The sequence below is a fragment of the Colobus angolensis genome, unplaced genomic scaffold (assembly GCF_000951035.1).
Source record: "Colobus angolensis palliatus isolate OR3802 unplaced genomic scaffold, Cang.pa_1.0 Scaffold123, whole genome shotgun sequence".
NCBI classification, from domain to species: domain Eukaryota; kingdom Metazoa; phylum Chordata; class Mammalia; order Primates; family Cercopithecidae; genus Colobus; species Colobus angolensis.
In genome coordinates this window covers 9,368,100-9,388,829 of record NW_012113475.1, presented here as the reverse complement: position 1 = coordinate 9,388,829, position 20,730 = coordinate 9,368,100, and the positions used below count along the sequence as shown (strand labels likewise).

General features: G+C 34.0%; 1 protein-coding gene across 1 annotated transcript in view; it reads left to right on the top strand.

Moving 5' to 3' along the window:
- Positions 1–20,730, top strand: part of STPG2 (sperm-tail PG-rich repeat containing 2) — a 572,525-nt gene that overhangs the window by 550,617 nt on the left and 1,178 nt on the right. The window lies entirely within an intron of this gene.

Here is a 20,730-nt window from a genome sequence, read left to right as displayed (position 1 = left end):
GCGGGAAGAGCTGCTGGTGAAGAAGAACCCGGAAGTGCACCATCCTGGCTCCGTTCATCGAAACAGGTCTGTTAAAATCCTTACAGTTAATTGTGACATCTAATTCTTCTCAGTTTGGCATCAGTCTTTTTATAGTTTTGAACATCTTGGTTTTTGGTATGATAGGTGATTGTTGATTATATCTTAGACATTTCATCTATTTTTTTTTCTCTTTTGTCTGGGTTTTATTTTTTTATTTTTTTATTTTGGCAGACAGTCACTCCGTTTAGGTTCAGCTCACAGTACCTGATTTGTTTTTGAGGGTTAAGGCTCTAATAACAGTTTAATTTTTAGAGGCTTTGCAATGTTATATTGAGCTTTTTGGTTTATCTGGTATCACTGGATATTCTACTTGTGCCTTCTGTTTCTACATGAGAAGATAGGAGCAGATTCCTGGACTGGGCCATGATCATTCTCCCAGAGTGATAGGGGAACCTTAAACATATGAAAACAGGAGGCTCCCTTGCTGTGGCACAGTTAGCTGCCTGAAAGATCTGGAACACTTTCCAGTCTGGGTTCTTGCTGTGACAAGATTCTCTCTACCAATACACTTGGGCCACATTAGTTTTTTTTAGATGGGTGAGGGAGGGGAGTGTTAGACCCACAGGATCAAAGAGGCTTCTGTGTTGGGCTTCTTGTTGTGGCTAGATTTTTCTTGCTAATGCTGCCTCAGCCACCTTGGTGTTTCTCATTGGATGAGGGAAGTTTCAGATCTGGCAGTGAAGGAGAACATTTTCTTGGTTGCTTAATGTTGATAAAGTTCTTGATTGATCCCACTGATGGTGTTCACTGTATATCCTGCACCTATGATTTTTGTTTTTAATTCTGTTCATGTGATGTATCACATTTATTGACTTGCATATGTTAAACCATCCCTGCATCCCTGGTAGAAATTCACTGGATCATGGTGGATTATCTTTTTGATATTTTGTTGGATGTTAACCTGTATTTTTTTGACAATATTTTATGTCCTTTCCTGGTTTTAGTATTAGGGGGATATTGGCTTCATGGAATCATTTTCGGAGGATTCCCCCTTTCTTTATATTTTGGAATAGTTTCAGGAAGATTGGTACCAATTATTCTCTGAGTGCCTGGAATAATTCAGCTCTGAATCCATATGGTTCTGGACTTTTTTGTTGGCAATTTTTGTCACTACTATTTTAATCTTGCTACCTGTTATTTGTCTGTTCAGAGTTTCTATTTTTTTCCTGATTTAATCTAGGAGGGTTGTGTATTTGGAGGATTTTTTCCATCTCCTCTAGATTTACTTGTTTGTAAAGGTCTTCATAGTAGCCTTGAATAATCTTTTGTATTTTTGCTGTATTGGTGTAATATCTCCTGTTTCATTTCTAACTGAGCTTATTTGGATCTTCTCTGTTCTTTTCTTGAGTAATCCTGCTAATGGTCTATCACTTTTGTTTATTTTTTCAAAGAATCAGCTTTTTGTTTCATTTATCTTTTGTATTTTTTTGTTTCAATTTCATTTAGGTCTGCTCTGATCTTTGCTATTTCTTTTCTTTTGCTAGGTTTGGATTTGGTATGTTCTTGTTTCTCTATTTCCTTGAGGTGTGACCTTAGATTGTCTGTTTGTGCTCTCTCAGACTTTTTGATGTAGGTATTTAAAGCTATGAAATTTCCTCTTTGCACCACTTTTGCTGTATCTCAGAGGTTTTGATAAGTTTCGTCACTATTATCATTTAGTTCTAAGAATTTTTAAATTTCCACCTTGATTTCATTGTTGACCCAAAGATCCTTCAGGAGCAGATTGTTTAATTTCCATGTATTTGTATAATTTTGAGGGTAAACAACTCTTTTTGGAGTTAATTACAAGTTTTATTTCACTGTGTTCTAAGAGAGTACTCAATATAATTTTGGTTTTCTTAAATTTATTGAGACTTGTTTTGTGGTCTGTCATGTGGTATATCTTGGAGAATGTTCCACGTGCTGATGAAAATAATGAACATTCTGCAGTTGTTGGGTAGAATGTTCTGTAAATATCTGTTGAGTCCATTTGTTCTAGGGTATAGTTTAAGTCCATTGCTTCTTTGTTGACACTCTGTCTTGATAACCTATCTAGTGCTGTCAGTGGAGTACTGAAGTCCCCCACTATTATTGTCTTGCTGTGTATCTCATTTCTTATGTCTAGCGATACTTGTTTTATAAATTTGGGAGCTCCCATGTTAGGTGCATATATATTTAGAATTATGATATTTTCCTGTTGGACTGATTCTTTTATCATTGTATGATGTGTCTCTCTGTCTTTTTTAACATTGTTGCTTTAATGTTTGTTTAATCTGATATAAAAATAGCTACACTTGCTCACTTTTGGTTTCCATTTGCATGGAATATCTTTTTATATCACTTTACCTTAAGTTTATGTGGGTTTTTATGCATTAGTTGAGTCCCTGGAATACGTCAGTGTTTCCTGTCTTTTTCTCCAACCAAATAGTCCTAAATGGCCCATCGCACTGGGAATAATTTTTCCTACACTCTAAGTTGACTATGAGAACCAGTGATTACACTAGGATGTTTTTCTGTCAGTTCATGTGAAAATAGCAGGAACTATTGGTTAAGCAAATACATTTTCCAAATTTGTAAAGTGAAGGCTCGATGTTGCTAATTTTTAAAGGTTCTGTTAACTCAATTTCTGTTAATGTCTGCATCATGATGAGACTAGTTCTCTACTTTAGTGTAGCATTGTAAAGGCCCTGCTAGTTAACTGATAGTGTACAGTTGATATTCTTTTAACTTGTTCTGAGGGATCCTAAAAACACCTCTTCCATTGCTACTTTAGAAGTTTTTGTAGTTGATAATGGGGTGGAGCTGGTAGCTGGCTATTGTGCAAACTGGTGCTCTGGACATTTATCTCTTCTTCTAGTGGTTAGAAATTTCCTGTAAGTCTATTTGCAGTTTTGCAGTCTTGGCAAGAAACCATGACAGCTGAAATCATCAAATCTACATTTGCTTACAAGTTGACAAATGATAAGGCTTAACAAGTAGAATCATGGTAATAATGTAAAGGGATTTTCATCAGTAATGTCAAGAATTGTATGTTTCTGCAAAAAAATACATTTCCGAGGATGTTTTACCGATAAGCATACTACAGTGTTCAAAAAGATCAGGAAATTATCACATTCTTGATAGTATTTGGCACTTTGCAGACCTTTCTTCCTCCAGGCTTATGATAGCATTTCACATAGCACTGACCTCATTTATCTCCATGCTGCAGTGTAAATAATATAGAGCTTGCTAGTGAGTCAGTTAACCTAAAATTTATATTTTGATAGCTTTTAGGATTACTACTGGCATTTGGGCGCATTGAGTAAATACAGCAGTTGAACTTATAATTGTGCCACAAATTTACTTATCATTCTAGCCTATATCTTTTGCTCAGTTATGTGGACCATGTTCTGATTTAGGCTTTTCCTTTCCTATATCTCAAAAGTACTCTTTCTGAGAAATCATATTTCATATTTATCAGAGAAATAGATTATTGATGGTTGACAAAAACATAATCAGAAAAATAAAATTATGAGTATCATTAGCAGATGAAAGAGAAATGTTAGAATATATAAGCAAATGAATTTTTATTATAATAAAAATAATATCCTCTACTTATTACTGAATTGACTCACTTTTGTCTTCATTCACTATTGCTTGCCATGACATTTTTACCAAAAGAGTTTATTCTATATCGCATCATGATGTTTACTATTTTTTCAAACTTATCACTGAATTGATTTTCTAATCCACTAACTGATTCAACCAACAATGTGTATTCAACAAATACACTGATTAGGTATATTCACGTTATATAGGTATTGGCAGTTTGTGGTTTAGAAGACATTTGAAGAAAGCATTGGTTCTAAAGTCAATGTCTGACTTCTTGCATAATGAGGGGGACCTATAGACCAGAAGGAGGAGATGGGGTTAGGGCAGAGGGGGTGGTTCCAGGAGACAGTGTTTAATGTAGCTGCAGATGCTAGGCAAAAAGAAAATTATTGTAAGGTTAAAGTTCTGTTTAAAATAGTTATAGAATAATAAGACCAGGGCCGGGCGCGGTGGCTCAAGCCTGTAATCCCAGCACTTTGGGAGGCCGAGATGGGCGGATCACGAGGTCAGGAGATCGAAACCATCCTGACTAACACGGTGAAACCCTGTCTCTACTAAAAAAAAAAATACAAAAAACTAGCCGGGCGACGTGGCGGGCGCCTGTAGTCCCAGCTACTCGGGAGGCTGAGGCAGGAGAATGGCGTGAACCTGGGAGGTGGAGCTTGCAGTGAGCCAAGATCCGGCCACTGCACTCCAGCCTGGGTGGCAGAGCAAGACTCCGTCTCAAAAAAAAAAAAAAAATAATAATAATAATAATAATAAGACCAAATAAAAAATAATTAGAAACTGTGAACAGAATGAGTGGAATAATTTTTTCCCATTGTGGACACTGGAAATATTCCTAGAGCTACTAGATGTAGGAAACAGGAATTTATGGCCAGGCTGGAAAGATAATGTGAAGATTTCAGATCAGATCAGCCACAATACAATTACAATTCTTTGGAACTTTAGATCCTTTGACAGATGTTTTATAAAATAATCTCATTTTCTGAATATTTTCTAAGCACATTATAGCTATTTTGTAAAGAAATTCAAGGATCTGGTTTCAGAGCATACAGTTCTCCTGTCCCATTTGTGTTTGACCATAATATTACAAAAACCATTTTTCTCCTGGCTGAACAGCAAGGTGAAATTTAAAAACAATTGATGAGTTAAATGATAAATGTTCCAATAAGATGCTAGATATTTAGATTTTATAGTGTAATTAATAGTTCAAAATTATTTTTGAAAGTAGGCTGAGTCCAGACTTACATGTAACTATCATCATTATTAGTTAAATATACATTAATCTAAACTAACACTGCCTAATTTACTTTTAAATGATTTCTGCATTGTTCTCCGTAGCTACAGAGTTGGGCCAAATATAATTTTTAGTAAGTGTTATAAATTTTCCTAAAACTAGTTGGCTAATGGGAAAAGCAGAGACACCAGAGATATTCCTGGGTTTGAATCTTAGTTATGTTACTTAAAAGTGCTAACCGCCCAAGCTTGTAATCTTTTCACTCTTTGTAGTGCTTTTGGAGTGACATTGCTCAAAAAAACTGTCTGATAGAATGGAAATATTTCTTATTACCTGTCATTGAGCGACTAAAGTGTGTTTAGTGTGACCAAGGAAATGAATTTGTAATTTATTTTAATATTGATTCATTTAAATGGAAATAGCCACAGATGGCTAGTGGCTACTCTATTGGACACTACAGCTCTAGAGTGTAAAAGTGAAAAATTAACCATCATTACAATCACATCCAAATAAATATAAATAAATAAATGAAAAACCTTAACTTTCAATCAAAATTTATAATTTTATGTTTTCTGATTAAAAAAAAACCTGAGTTTACTCATAGGAAAATCCAAAGGAACGCATATTTTTTACAAAGTAGACTTTAAAATGAACCTTGATGTTTATTTGAAATAACTGTATCTCCGTGAAAGCTTAATTGTATTTAAGATAATGAATCAGACTCTTCATCAACATACCTGAAGAATTAGCAAGAATTAAGTATTTTGTTAACTGACCCAACCCACATCAAATGGTGGTTATCTTGCACTTAAGTATTTAGCTAGGATAGAGTAGGATTATAGTCGTAAACTTTCCTTTTTGTTTAAAGTAGTTTGTAGTTATTTGGAGGCTGGAAGTTTTCTTGATTAGTAATTAAAATAGTATTTCTTTGACAAATTTAAGTAACTGTGTGTGTATGTGTGACAGAGAGACAGAGACAGAGACAGAGAGACAGGGCGAAATGTTTACCATGGATTTTAATAATCTATGTAGGAAACCATTCATGATTGATTCTTCCTAAACAGTCAAGTAAATAAGTAGGAGAATCTTTAAATTTCCTTTAGAGATACATGTACAAAATTTATTCTAAGTAATAGTCTATCAGATAATCTTTATATCTTGTTCTATAGCAGTGATAATATTATTATATTATATAATCATTATAACTTGTATTATATAAATTACATGTGTATGTTACCTGGTGATTCTGTTAAGGTATCTTCTAAAATGAGTGAGTTAATGCTGTCTTATGACTTTATTACACAATAAATACAGACAATGAGTGCCTTCATTTTGACTGCTGCTGAAGAGTTACCTAATTCTTATAGTGTAATAATTGGCTATGTGGAACGGTATTATTTTGACTGCAGTTAATTAGTATAGTTTATTACACACCAGTGCATTAAGGACCCATTGAGAAAGTTAATATACTTACCAGAGTGATGAAGGTCATAAGTAAGCTGTCAATTCAAGCTTTTTTCATTATTTCTATTTTCTATCAGTTAGATTGGGCATTTATAATTCATGATAGATAAAGTGTTGATATATAACACTTAATTTTGATGGCTATATGTATAAGTCTACAACTTATGGGGATTAGTGGTTTCAATAAAAGATGTGGTCAATTGTAAAATATAACTGTTTTTTTAATTGCACAGTTTACCTCAGTCTGCAAAATTTTATAAATCTGATTAAATGAGAGAAAATCAAGCTCTATTATTGGAGACCAGAGCATGAACTTAATGAATATAGATCACCTTAGTGTGGTACACTTTAAAACACGGCCAAAGAGCGATCTATGCAAGTAAATGCATGAATTAAAAGTAAATTAAAAGTTTGTTTCTTTTGTAAAGGCGGCAGAAGTTAAGTCTCAACTTCCAATTTAGAAGATGAAGGGCCAGAATTTTGAAGTTTCACCACCAATATTTAATTTTAATCCATTCTTAACTTTGTGATTATTTTAAAATGGAGTTTAAATATAAGTGGACCTTGTAAAATTAAGTAACAAATTTAGCAGCAGAAAATTTTTCAAACAAGGTATGTATTTTATTAATTCCAAAACTCCTATTTGGATGTATTTCAAATTTTTAGATTAAATTTTTTGTAAAAATTTTTATGACACTTTCCTGAATAGGATAATTAGTCAAAATAGTTAACGTTTTAACTCACATGGACAATGTTTTGTATTTTCAGCGTGTGTATTTATGTGTATCCACGTATATACTATAAAGCTCCTGTGTATCTCAATATGTACTTTTCTAATAATGGGAAAGCAACATTGAACACACATATCATTTAATAGCCATAACTAATTATTATTACTATTGACTTATTAAAAATTCACGCAAGTTCTTTGCAGAAGTAGGTGTTTTGTCTAGAAGTCAATTGCAATTTAAAGATTGATTATTGTAGATATTTTCTTCTTTTCTCACTTAATATTGAGTTCTTAGCTGAAAACAGATGGGTTTTTTATTTTTTAGATAGCACTGATATTGTTCATTTGATGCTAAATGAGTAGGAAACTTCAAAATTCTTAAATCTTAATTAATTCTGCTCCCAGACATTTTTAAATTTTCAGTTCCTAGCCAGTGGAGGCCTGACTATGCCATAGCTTTGAACCCAATACCTAAGTAACGAGGTGTTTAATATAGGTAAGATTAATTTTGGATTTCTATAAGAAGAAGAGCTACTCTCATAATTAGAACTTCTGGTTTAGTTAATATTTACTGGAACCCTTTCTTTTTGGTTTAAATCTTTGTTGAAAATTGCAGGGAAATTGGCTATTATGTGGATAAAGGGGGAAAAAAACCAACAAACCAAAACTCTTTGTTTTTCTCTCTACTATGCTCATGCCAATAATTCCCGGCAAAGAAACAAACAAACACACAAACAAATAAAAAACACAAAACAATGTGTGGGTTTGTTTTTCACACCAAGTAAGTCTCCAATTCTGTGCAGACATCAACTGAGTGTCCTACAACTCAGTTCAATTCTGACATTATCTACCTGGAGTTAGCTTTAGGTTCCATGGATTAAGGGCTCAGTTCTGTAAGACTGATCCCTACTTCAGATGCAACTGGAGTGTTGGGTCCTCAGGATACCCACTACTTCTTCTCAGTTGGCTACATATCAAAACTTCCTATGACTTCCTCTTCAGGCCACATAATTTGGCCATAGAAAACAGTAAAACAGTCCACTCACTAGAAACCCCATATTTACCAAAATTACAAAAATTTAGCTGGGAGTGGTGGCACACATCTGTGGTCTCAGCTACTCGGGAAGTTGATGTGGGACAATCGCCTGAGCCTGGGAGGTGGATGTTGCAGTGAGTCTCGATCACAGCACTGCACTCCAGTCTGGGTGACAGCATAAGAGACACCATCTAAAAAAAAAAAAGGAAAGAAAAAAGAAAAAAAAGAAAGGATAAATTATTTTCCTTTGGTAAACTAAATTGAGACTTTAATTAAATCTAACAGGAGGTGTGTTATATTCGTAGTGTCTTCTTGCCAGTTTGTAATTCTATGAATTTCTGAAAATGGATATGTGTTTGCAAAGATAGTAACTTTATTTTTTGAGGACCTTTAGTATATTTTGGATTATAATTTTTGAACATCCATGATCATTATTAACTGTATTGTATATGTTACTGACAGTTATTATTGAAATTAACAATTAACAATTAAAATAGTCTAGTTAAGTACTTTATACTTAGTGTTAAGAGAAATCTGTCCTAGTTAATAGGTGTGAAAAGAAAGAAAAAGATGAACTATTTATTTTTATATGTTTGTTTTAGATTCAGGAATACATGTGCAGGTTTGATATATGGTGTGATGCTGAGGTTTGGGGTATGATCGATCCTGTCACCCACAGACTGAGCATAATACTCAATAGGTAGTTTTTCAGTCCTTACCTCCTCCCTCACTCTCCTAATAGTCCCAGTGTCTGTTGTTCCCCTGTTTAAGGCCGTGTGTACCCAATATTTTGCTACCACAACTGAGAACATGCGGTATTTGGTTTTCTGTTTCTAGTTTAATTCATTTAGGATAATGGCCTCCAGCTGCATCCATGTTGCTGCAAAAAGTGTGATTTTATTTTTTATAGCTCTTAGTGTTCCATAGTGTATATGTAACACATTTTATGTGTCCAGTCCTCCACTTATGGATACCTAGGTTAATTCCATTACATTGCTATTGTGAATAGTGATGCAATGAACATAAAAGAGCGTGTTTTTTTTTTTCATAAAATTATCTCTTTTCCTTTGGCTATATACCCAGTAATGGGATTGCTGGGTTGAATGGCAGTTCTAATATTAGTTCTTTGAGAAATCACCAAACCACTTTCCACAGTGGCTGAACAAATTTACATTACCATCAACAGTGCATGAGTGTTCCCTTTTCTCCTCAGCATTACCAACATCTGTTATTTTTTTACCTTTTGGTGAAAAAGTAATTCTGACTGGTGTAAGATGGTATGTCATTGTGGTTTTGATCTGCATTTCTCTGATGATTAGTGATAATGAGCATTTTTCATATGTTTATTGGTAGATCTTCTTTTGAGAAGTATCTGTTCATGCCCTTTGCCCAGTTTTTAATGAAGCTATTTGCTTTTTACTTGTTCAGTTGTTTAAGTTTTTTATAGATTTTGGACTCTAGACCTCTGCAGGATGCCTCATTTGTGAATGTTTTCTCTTGTTCTGTAGGTTGTATGTTTTCTATGTTGATAGTCTCTTTTACTCTGCAGAATCTCTTTAATTTAATGAGTTACCACTTGCTAATCATCATTTTTGTTGCAGTTGCTTTGGGGGACTTAGTGATAAATTCTTTGTCAAGACAATGTCCAGGAGGGTTTTTTATAGGTTTTCTTCTAAGATTTTTATAGTTTTAGGTCTTTAAGTCTTTAATCTATCTTGAGTTAATTTATTTAGATGATGATATATAGGAGTCAATTTCATTCTTCTGCATATGGCTAGAAAGTTATCCCAGCACCATGTATTGAAAAGGAAGTCCTTTCCCCATTGCTTATTTTTGTCAACTTTTTCTAAGTGTGTGGCTTTATTTCTGGGTTCTCTATTCTCTTCCATTAGTCTATATGCCTGTTTTTGTGCCAGTTGCATGCTGTTTTGGTAGCCTTGTAGTATAGTTTGTAGTCAGGTAATGTGATGCCTCCAACTTTGTTCTGTGTTGTTAGGATTACTCTGGCTATTTGGGCTTTTTTTTTTCATTCCATATATATTAGTATAGTTTTTTTCTAATTCCATGATAAATGACTTTGGTAGTTTGATAGGAATATCGCTGAATGTGTAAATTGCCTTTGGCAGCATGGCCATTTTACCAATATTGATTCTTCCTATTCATGAGGATGGAATGTTTTTTCATTTGTTTATGTCATCTATGATTACTTTCAGCAGTATTTTGTAACTCTCCTTATAGAGATCTTTCACCTCCTTGGTTAGATACATTTCTAGATTCGTGTGTGTGTGTGTATGTGGCTATGGTAAATGGGATTGCACTCTCAGCTTAAACTTTATTGCTATATCAAAATGCTAGATTTTTTATATATTGATTTTGTGTGCTAGTACTTTACTGAAGTTATTCATCAGTTCTAGGAGCTCTTTGGCAGAGCCATTAGGGGTTTTGAGGTATAGAATCATACTGTCAGTGAAGAGAGATAATTTGACATCTTCTTTTCTGATTTAAATGCCTTTTATTTATTTGTCTTGCCTGATTGCTCTGGCTAGGACTTCCAGTACTATGCCAAATGAAAGTGTTGAGAGTGGGCATCCTTGTCTTGTTTTAGTTCTTAAGGGTGATGCTTTCAGCTTTTGCATGTTTACTATGTTGTTGGCTGTGGGTTTGTCATATATGGCTCTTATTATTTTGAGGTATGTTTCTTTGATGCCCCATTTGTTGTGGGTTTTTCTCATGAAAGGATGTTAGATTTTATCAAAAGCTTTTTCTGCATCTGTTGAGATGATCATGTGGTTTTTGCTTTTAATTTTGCTTGTGTGGTGAATCATATTTATTGACTCATATATGTTGAACCAACCTTAAATCCCAGGAATGAAGCCTTTTTGATTTTGGTACATTAACTTTTTGATGTGCTTCTACATTTGGTTTGCTAGTATTTTGTTGAGGATTTAGATATTGGCCTGTTGTTTTCTTTTATCATTGTGTCTTTGCCAGGTTTTGGGATCAGCTGACTTTGTAGAATGAGTTGGGGAGAAATCACTCCTCCGTGATATTTTCGGAATAGTTTCAGAAGGATTGGTTCCAGCTCTTCTTTGTATGTCTGGGAAAATTGGGCTCTGAGTCTATCTGGTCCAGGGCTTTTATTCATTGATAGGATTTTTTTAATCACTGATGCAATTTTGGAACTCATTAGCGATCTGTTCAGGATTTTGATTTCTTCCTGATTCAATCTGGGGAGCTTGTATGTTTCCAAAAATTAATTTATTTTTTTCTACATTGTCTAGTTTGTAATTCATAGAAACATTCATAATACTCTCTGAGGATCTTTTATATTTCCATGTGATTTTTTTTGTAATTTCACCTTGGTCATTTCTGATTGTCCTTATTTGAAACTTCTCTCTTTTTTCTTTGAAGATTAACTATTAAATAAAATTTTTTACATATACATTGGAAACTTCTTATAGTTCTTAAAATAGTGATGAAGTGGGACGCAAGAAACACTATCCCAAAATACAGCATCTTAGCATACTTAATCATTTAACCGGAAAGAAAGTTAAAAATCTGGAAACCATCATTCTTAGCAAACTATCACAAGAACAGAAAACCAAACACCGCATGTTCTCACTCATAGGTGGGAACTGAACAATGAGATCACTTGGACTTGGGAAGGGGAACATCACACACCGGGGCCTATCATGGGGAGGGGGAGGGTGGAGGGATTGCACTGGGAGTTATACCTGATGTAAATGACGAGTTGATGGGTGCTGACGAATTGATGGGTGCAGCACACCAACATGGCACATGTATACATATGTAACAAACCTGCACATTATGCACATGTACCCTAGAACTTAAAGTATAATAATAATAATAATAATAAAATTAAAAAAAAATAAATAAAATTTAAAAATGGAAAAAAAAAAATCCACAGAAGAAGAAAGGTCTTTCTGACCTCCTCCCACCACTTTTTTCCTGAAAAGGATCATGAAAACTAGAATTCTCCCAGCCCCTTTCACCCTGAAGCAAACCATAAAACCTGGGAAGGTTACTCTCTGATGTAATCCCTCTCTTCTCCTAAAGACCTTCATATGACAAGTTTCCGTCCTATACCCAGAGAGATGGAGTTTGACACAGAGATGCCAAAAAGAATCTGAACAATAAGGCCTTGCTGAGTTCCCCTCAGTTTATTATCATTAAGTCATACTCTATTGTCTGCCAATCATACATTTTTTTTACAACTGTCTGTAAAGATACATTATTTTCTCTGGGTCTTTTCTATCTTTATTTCTGAAGGTTCCTATGTCACATAAAAGTTATATTGCATAAATTTGTATGTTTTCCTCTTGTCAATCTGTCTTTTATTTCAGATATGTCAAACATGAACCTTGCAATGGGTGAAGAAAGAAATATTTTCCCTTCTACAATAGTTGTATACTTCGGCTCTCTACATTTTTTAACAGAGGGTTTCATGAGTTTATTTAAACAAATAATTATTATTTCTTAGAGATTAACAATTATATTCCTCAACTGCAGTCACATGAAATACCCTGTGATAAGTAGAATAAAGGCCCCTCAAAACTATCCATGTCCTAATCCCTGGAATTAGTAAATGTGTTACCTTCCATGGCAAATGGAAGATTCTTCAGATCCATAATAAAGCTTGTTTAATCCTAGAGGGGTCCTGTTAACAATTCCTTCATTATCCTGTCATGTGTCAAGGCCCAGGAAAAGCCTAGACAAAACTCTTGGTGGGCTTTTGTTACATTCCAGCCTTTGTATAAGGGCACTGGCTCTATCAGCTTTTAATATTTAACTTAACCACTCACTCAGTGCCAAAACATTTGTCATAGAGGCCTGCCTGTTGAGCTGTTAGTGAGACCTGGCCTACCGCATTAGTTCATAATGCTATATAATTTCCACTAAGCCATGCTTCCTGTAGATGAAGAAAATGATAATTAATATATGTGGATACATAGATATTCAGGACATTTTAAAATTTATTCATTTATGTTTCAAATACCATTGTTTTAATTGTCTTTTTCTCCTCATAGAAGAATGCATTGAAGACAATTTCAATTTCAAAGTTCAAAACTTTAAAATTTGTTTATATTTCCATTTTTTCTTTATATTATAATTTAAAATGATTACTATGTTAATAATAAATATATAATGAAGGCTTGTTTCTGCCATGCAGCCTTTATAGCTAACACTGAATTTTTCCTCCTTTTCTCTTCAGATTTCACACATGGTGATTTAAAGCTATCTCTTGTTTTATTTGACTTTAGGCATCTGACAGAATTGACAGAACTGGTCTGTTACTTGTGCGGTTTGGGTGAATAAATATGTTATTGAGTTGTAGAGCTTATTTAAAGCCTTATATCAGCTATAGTTTTTATTTCACAATACATACAACAATTTTCATTTTATGAAAGTAAGTTTTATATAATGTGTATAGTTCTTTTCCAATTATAAAAACAGTTTGCTATAGAAATTAGGAAGAATTATAGAAAAATAATAAATTCAGAAAGTTGAAGTAAAGAAGAAAATTAAAAATTACCCACATAGAAGAATGAAAATGCACATTGTATTTAGGCTCAGAAAATGTCTGAGGCATTTTTATTAAGCCGCTGCAGAGGGATGATAACAAACTAGGCTTCTGTCTTAACAACTACAAATTACCCAGAGGATTTTTCTAGTGTTAAAGATCAAATACCTAACTCTAAATGGGATAAAACTTGTTAAAAGCCTATTGAATTCATTTTGCATTCATTTACATAAGAATTTGATTTATAGTAGGTAAAATTTATAAAAAAATTATCATCTCTAATACCAATCATGTTTTCTTACTTCTCCTATTTAAAGTGTGTTTCACCTTGATATCCATATAAACCAGAAATGAATGGGAATTGGAATTCTGTTTTAGTGTTCAGTGCTAAAGGTACTATTCACCTTCAACTTCAGGTCTTACAGTTTGGAGGACAGAATGGGCAAATGCTGACTCCAAGTTATTTCTGACATCCTTGAATTTACCTGTGAGTAGTAGTCATGGTATCATGTGGGTATACAAAAGCATACTATCAATCATTTGCATAAATAAGGCGTGATATTTCCCTTATGTTAATAAGCAAAGATACATTTTCAAATATAAATAAACATACAGGATGTCATTTAGAATGTGCTTTGTATTTTGAAATTTTGTCATGACTTTAGATTTCAGAAATTGTTCTTATATGAGATGTTCAACTTATACAAGATCTTCAGCTAAGAAATAATAATAGCTGCTGCATGTAAAAAGGTTACTTGAAAGAAAGAGAAAATCTTAACAAATCTATGATGACCCGAATGAGTAATAAGCAGTGGTTACTAACAGAGAAAATAGTTTGCTGGAAACTGCTGAAGTAACCAAATGGCTGTACCTTGAGAGTACCGATATTTCTTACATGATACACAGTCCACAGATCCTCCTGCTATTTTACCCCATGGTCATACTGGAAAAAATGAATCAAATGAAAACTGAAATGCAGACAAGTGATTATGTAAACAAGCAAGTGCATGCAAAAGCATTAGAAATAAAATATATAGTTGAGACTAATAGTCTGATGAGAACCTTAATAATGTTCAGAAAGCATTTTATTCAAGCAGTGTACAAAACTTCATTTTGAGGGATTATTTCACTTAATTTTCCACACCATTTTGGAGCAAATGGTGAAGTCCAGGACTTAAAAAGAACGTAGATATATACCTTGGATATTTACTAATCAAGTAATAAGCTTGGTGACAACATCATACATATACTTGCAGAAAAAGCCAAAAGATATGTCAACGAAAAGAGTCAAACTGTAAAATATTTGAAGAGATTTATTGTGAACCAAATATGAATGACCATGGCCCATGACACAACCCTCAGGAGGTCCTGAGAACATGTGCCCAAGGTGGTTGGGGCGCAGCTTGGTTTGACACATTTTAGGGAGGCATGATACATCTATCAAATACTTTTAAGAAATGCATTGGTTTGGTCCAGAAAGGTGGGACGGCTCAAGACAAGAACTTCCAGGCTACAGGTAAATTTAAATATTTTCTGGTTGAAAATTGGTTGAGTGGATCCAAAGACCTAGGATCAATAGAAAGGAATGTCTGGGTTGCTATAAGAGGTGGTAGAAACCAAAGTTTTACCAAGTAGATGTAACTTTTAGCTGGCAGGCTTCAGAGAGAATAGGTTGTAAAATGTTTCTTATCAGACTTAAAGTCTATATTGATGTTAGCGCAGTAGAGGTGTAATGAGGTGTGTTCAACCTCCACCTCCCTTCATGGCCTGAAACAGTCTCTTGGGTTAATTTTTTTTTTTTTTAATGCTTTATGTTCTAGGGTACATGTGCACAACGTGCAGATTTGTTACATATGTATACATGTGCCATGTTGGTGTGTCGCACCCATTAACTTGTCATTTACATTAGGTATATCTCCTAATTCTATCCCTCCCGCTTCTCCTCACCCCACAACAGTTAAATTTTAAGAGCCCTGGCTATCAGGAGCTGCATTCAGATGGTTGGGGAGCCGTAGAACTTTATTTTTGGTTTATGGATACTAGTCCTTCCACCAGCTTCAATCGAAAGCTAACGTCTATTGAATTTCACATGTGCACAGTAACAAAACCTAATTATACTAACGTGTGCTATACTGTCAAACTTTTAATAATTAATACTTATATTTGGGACAATAAAAATTAAAAAATAATTAAAATTATTTTAATTACATTTAAATACTATGTTCTACCATCCAAGAAGTTCAACTTTAGTGTCATATTGAATGTTTTAACCATTTATGTTGAAATATTTGACAGAAAAATGGCAACAAAAGTAGAAAGTTTTTGGAACCAGTTGAGATTAAGTTGTGTAGGAGAAAAATAAACCCCATAGGATTGAAATGAACCCCAGTAACAAAAGACAGATTAACACAAAAAAAGACAAACAGAAGTTTAAAAATTTGTATATTTAACAGATATGCAGAAGACACCCAAGGAATGAGTAGTTCTCAGATGGTTTTGATTCCAGTTTACATAGCATCTTCAACAAAAAAATAGCAAAGTTTTAGAGAAGTGAGAAATCAAAGGAAAAGAACTGACTCTGTAGAGGCAGCAACTTGTGGGAAGGCTAATAAATGGCAAATAAAGGTTAGTTAGTAAACCTTGTTAATGCAGATTCCTCTGTACCATCTCCATTTCCATAAGACTCCAAAATTGTCTTCACTGGTTAACCTTTGTCCCCCCTGGTAGCAGTGGGATTCAGGGCAGGAAAAAAATACTGTGTTTTTGCAAATCTAGAATACCTAGAGTGAGGCGGGATAGCTAGAGTAGAGAGTGATATCTTTTATCTTTGGCCTGCTTTTAGGCAAATTGAGGAAGGGCAAAGAGATTTCTTGTGTCTTCTTCTTAGTTGTCTTCAGCTCAACAATCATTTATATTTTGGGGAAGTAAATCCTGACTTCCCATAGTTGTATACATCATGCCACCCCAATGCCTTAAAATTTTAGTGTGCATTTCCAAATAATAACGCTATATGTATTATAAAACCAAGTTTAGCTATCAAATTTAGAAAATGTAACACTGATAGAATAGATTTAGGTAATTAATAATTCACACTTTAATTTTGTCTGTTATCACAATAATGTTCTTTGAAGCATTTTTGGGAAATACAATATTCAATCCAGGATCTTATACTGCATTTAGTTTTCATGTATCTTTAGTTTTCTTTAATCTGAAAGAGGCTTTGTCTTTCATGACAGTGACAATCCTTAAAAAATTGAGAAATGTTTCCCAATTTGGATTTTTCTGGTATTTCCTCATGATTAGCATCAGATTATGTACTTTTTGTTGGAATAATATATAAGTAATATATGTACTTTTCAGGATATATTACATATAGAGGCACATAATGACTATTTGTCTCTTATTGATGAGATTAATTTTGATCATTTGGTTAAAATTTTGCTCATTTTCTCCACTGTATAGATATCATTTCCTTTTATAATTAATAATTCATAGGGAGATACTTTGAGACTGTATAAATATTCTGTTCCTCATTAACCTTTCCTTACCTATATTTAACATCAATTGATGATTTTTGTCCACTCCAATCCTTAATATAATGGCTGTCAAATAAAATCTTTTCCAACTCTGCCACTAATTTCAATTGTATTATTACCTATTTACTATAAAGAAGAGCCCTGCCTTACACTTTATTTGTTAATCTACTATCAGTTTACTATCAGTATGAACTAATGGATTTCTGTTATAGTCAGTTGATTCTAATCCATCACTATGTCAGAGGCCTTTGAATTAGAGCGATTCCATCTTGAATAGGGGCTAGGTTAAGGCTGAGACCTGAGCTGCATTCTCAGGAGGTTAGGCATTCTTAGTCACAGGATAAGATAGGAGGTCGGCACAAGGTACAGGTTGTAATGACATTGCTGATCAAATTGTTTGCAGCAAAGAAGCTGACCAAAACCAAGATGGTGACAAAAGTGACATCCTATTTTCCTCACTGCTCATAATACACTAATAATAATGCATTATTAGTATGCTAAAAGACACTCCCAGGAGCACCATGACAGTTTATACATGCCATGGCAATGTCCAGAAGTTACCTATATAGTCTAAAAGGGGGAGAAACCCTCAGTTCCAGGAATTGCCCACTCCTTTCCCAGCAAACTCATGAGTAATCCACTGCTTGTTTAGCATATAATCAAGAACTAACCACAAGTATACTCAATTGAGCAGCCCATGCCTCTGCTCAGCCTATGGAGTAGCCATTCTTTTATTCCTTTACTTTCTTAATAAACTTGCTTTCACTTCATGGACTTGCCTCAAATTGTTTCTTGCACAATGTCCAAGAACCCTTTCTTGGGGTCTGGATTGCTACCCCTTTCCAGTAACAACTGCGAAAAAAAAAGAAAGAAAAGAGAAGAAATTGATGTTCATTCAAATTTGGCCATGCTGACACCTTCAAATAACTCCTAGGATCTTTTGACCTGCCTCTACCCGTCATTATTTGTTGTTGTTTGTTTGTTTTTAGCACTTTTTGGGCATGTAATTTCTGGTACAAGAGAATGTTTGGGATCACTTTGTATCTTCCTTGCTCAAGTTCTGGACTCAGTAATTCGTTTGGGGAGCATTTTTAAAAATTATTTTTATTTATTGTTGCTCTTTGTTCCTTTGTTTTTAGTGGGTAATGGTATTTAGAAATTAAGATCTGGGTGCTAAATGTGCTCATTGCTACTGCAGTATGTATGGTTGTTTCCAGCCCTCTCAGCAGAGTGTGTGTGTGTGAGAGAGAGGGAGAAACACACAAACACACACACATATATATGTCAGTACTTGTCTCCAATCACATGAATACCCACTGCAGGGCTCTTGTCTTTCTCCATTCCACTATTACATACTCATAAGTTGATTTTTCCATGATTACATACTCATAACTTGATTTTTCCAATGTGAGATGTAACATCAACACATTTACTCATTTGCTTAACTATCTCCTAAAATCAACACATTTATTGTTGTATATATGGTACTTTATCAACAGTACCATGCAAAAAACAAGTTTCAGAATTGTAATACCCAATACGTTTGTGAAAAAGAAAAATAGAAAACAACCTACTAAGAAGAGTTCATAATTTCTTTATGTTTCCTTTTTCTTTGAACTAATTTTTTTAAGTATGTTCAAACACTGGGGATTAGTTTTGTTTATGTTTTTGTTTTTCCCTCTCAGTGTGGCTGTGTTATTCATTTGAAATGAAAGTTGGTTCATTTGTCACTGTTTGCATCCACTGTGTTCCTAATATGAAAAACACTGATATGCTTCTAGGAGTCAAAACTATGCAACAGTATATATTTAGAGAAACCTTATTCACTCCAACCTTTTCCACCTGGTTCAATAGGACTCCTACTCTTTGTAGGTAAATAATTTCTTGATTTCTGGTTTATCATTCTTCAGTTTCTTTTGTTAAATGCACATATACATCTATATATTCTTTTGCTCCTATTTCCTTACACAAAGGTCACATAATATACATATGCTATGCACATATACAACATGCATTATATCTTTTATTCTTTATTTTATCTATATATAACACACAATATATCTTTTGTCCTTTGATTTTTTACACATGTTAATGAAGAACCCTCCATATCAATTCATAGAAATCTTCCTTACTCTTCTTATAGCTACATAGAACTTCAATATGTAAATTCAGCATAGCTTATTTAACCAATTTCCTATATTTGGACATCCCAGTATTTTGCAATTGTAAATATTACTGAAATTAATAACCTTGTGCAAATCTCTTTTCTTATTGTAGGCCTAATATGTTCAGGATAAACTCCTGAAAGTCAGATTATGGGGAGAGAGGAGAAAGGGAATATACATATATATATATATATTTCTTTATATATATATATATATATTCCTCTATTTTGGGATTGTACCAGTTTGCATTCTCACCAGAAATATATGGGAGTGCCTATTTCCACGCAGCCTCACTAACAGTATGTACTGTTGAGGTTTTAAAATTTCCCAGTCTGGTAGTTGAGAAATAGTTTCTCAGTACAGTTTTAATTTAACAGATATATAATTTAAAGGGTGTGTGTGTATTATAGCTATGACTACCTTTAAGTAAGCTACTGACTTGGGATATGGGGCAATAAAAATAGTGTGAAATCCAGCCTGATAAATTATGTAAGGATTGGCTTAATTTTATGAAATTTTAGGGACCATTTCTTTCTAATGACAACAAAGAGTCAAACACATTTCCCTATAGATTTGCTTTTCTGAGTAGTTCCCTCCCCTCAATTTTACTCATTCATGTTGTCACCTTCTGTGAATACATTTTGAGTAGAAGTCTCTGATCTTCTTTACTATGTTGTGCTGGCTCTTTGGAAATGAATGTTCCATGCTACCAGATGTTGAATCTCTGGATTCATGCTTTCTCATTGTTTTGTTTTGTTTTACTTTGATTTTTGCCTAAGGCTACTTCTCTCTTCTCTTGTAAATGGACAAAAGGAGAATTTAGATCTATGACTCTAACAGTGGACACTCATCTTCCTCAATCCAGTGTTAAAGAGGAACATATTTTCATTGCTCTAGTGTCTGATAAGCCCTCTCTTTTAAAATATTCCCTTGCATTTACAAAGAGTACCTAGTTCTTTCCCTCTCTCAAAGGGCATGGAGTCTCATTCCACAGTCATGTTCTTCACATGAGATTTATTTACCCTTGTCTAGAAACTTCTAGTACTCCAAGAAGGAAAGGAGAAAGTCTTGTGGCTGTACACAAAGTTTTACAATATTTTTGATGAGAGAGCACATTAGATTTTCTATTTAGCCGATATTCCTAGTTATAGTTCAGCAGAGAAGGGTACTATATCATAGTTACGAAACAAAGTAGTTTTCTGATGATGTCATAACTCCAAAATGTTGGAATAAGAATTTTGACTTAGACTCTTCTGCCTCCAAGACCAATTTCCACTGTACTACACTGCTTTGGAGTATAAATTATCCTAAGGGTCAGCGTGATAATCTGTAGTCTGGGAGGATGTCAGATATTAAGGCCTGATCA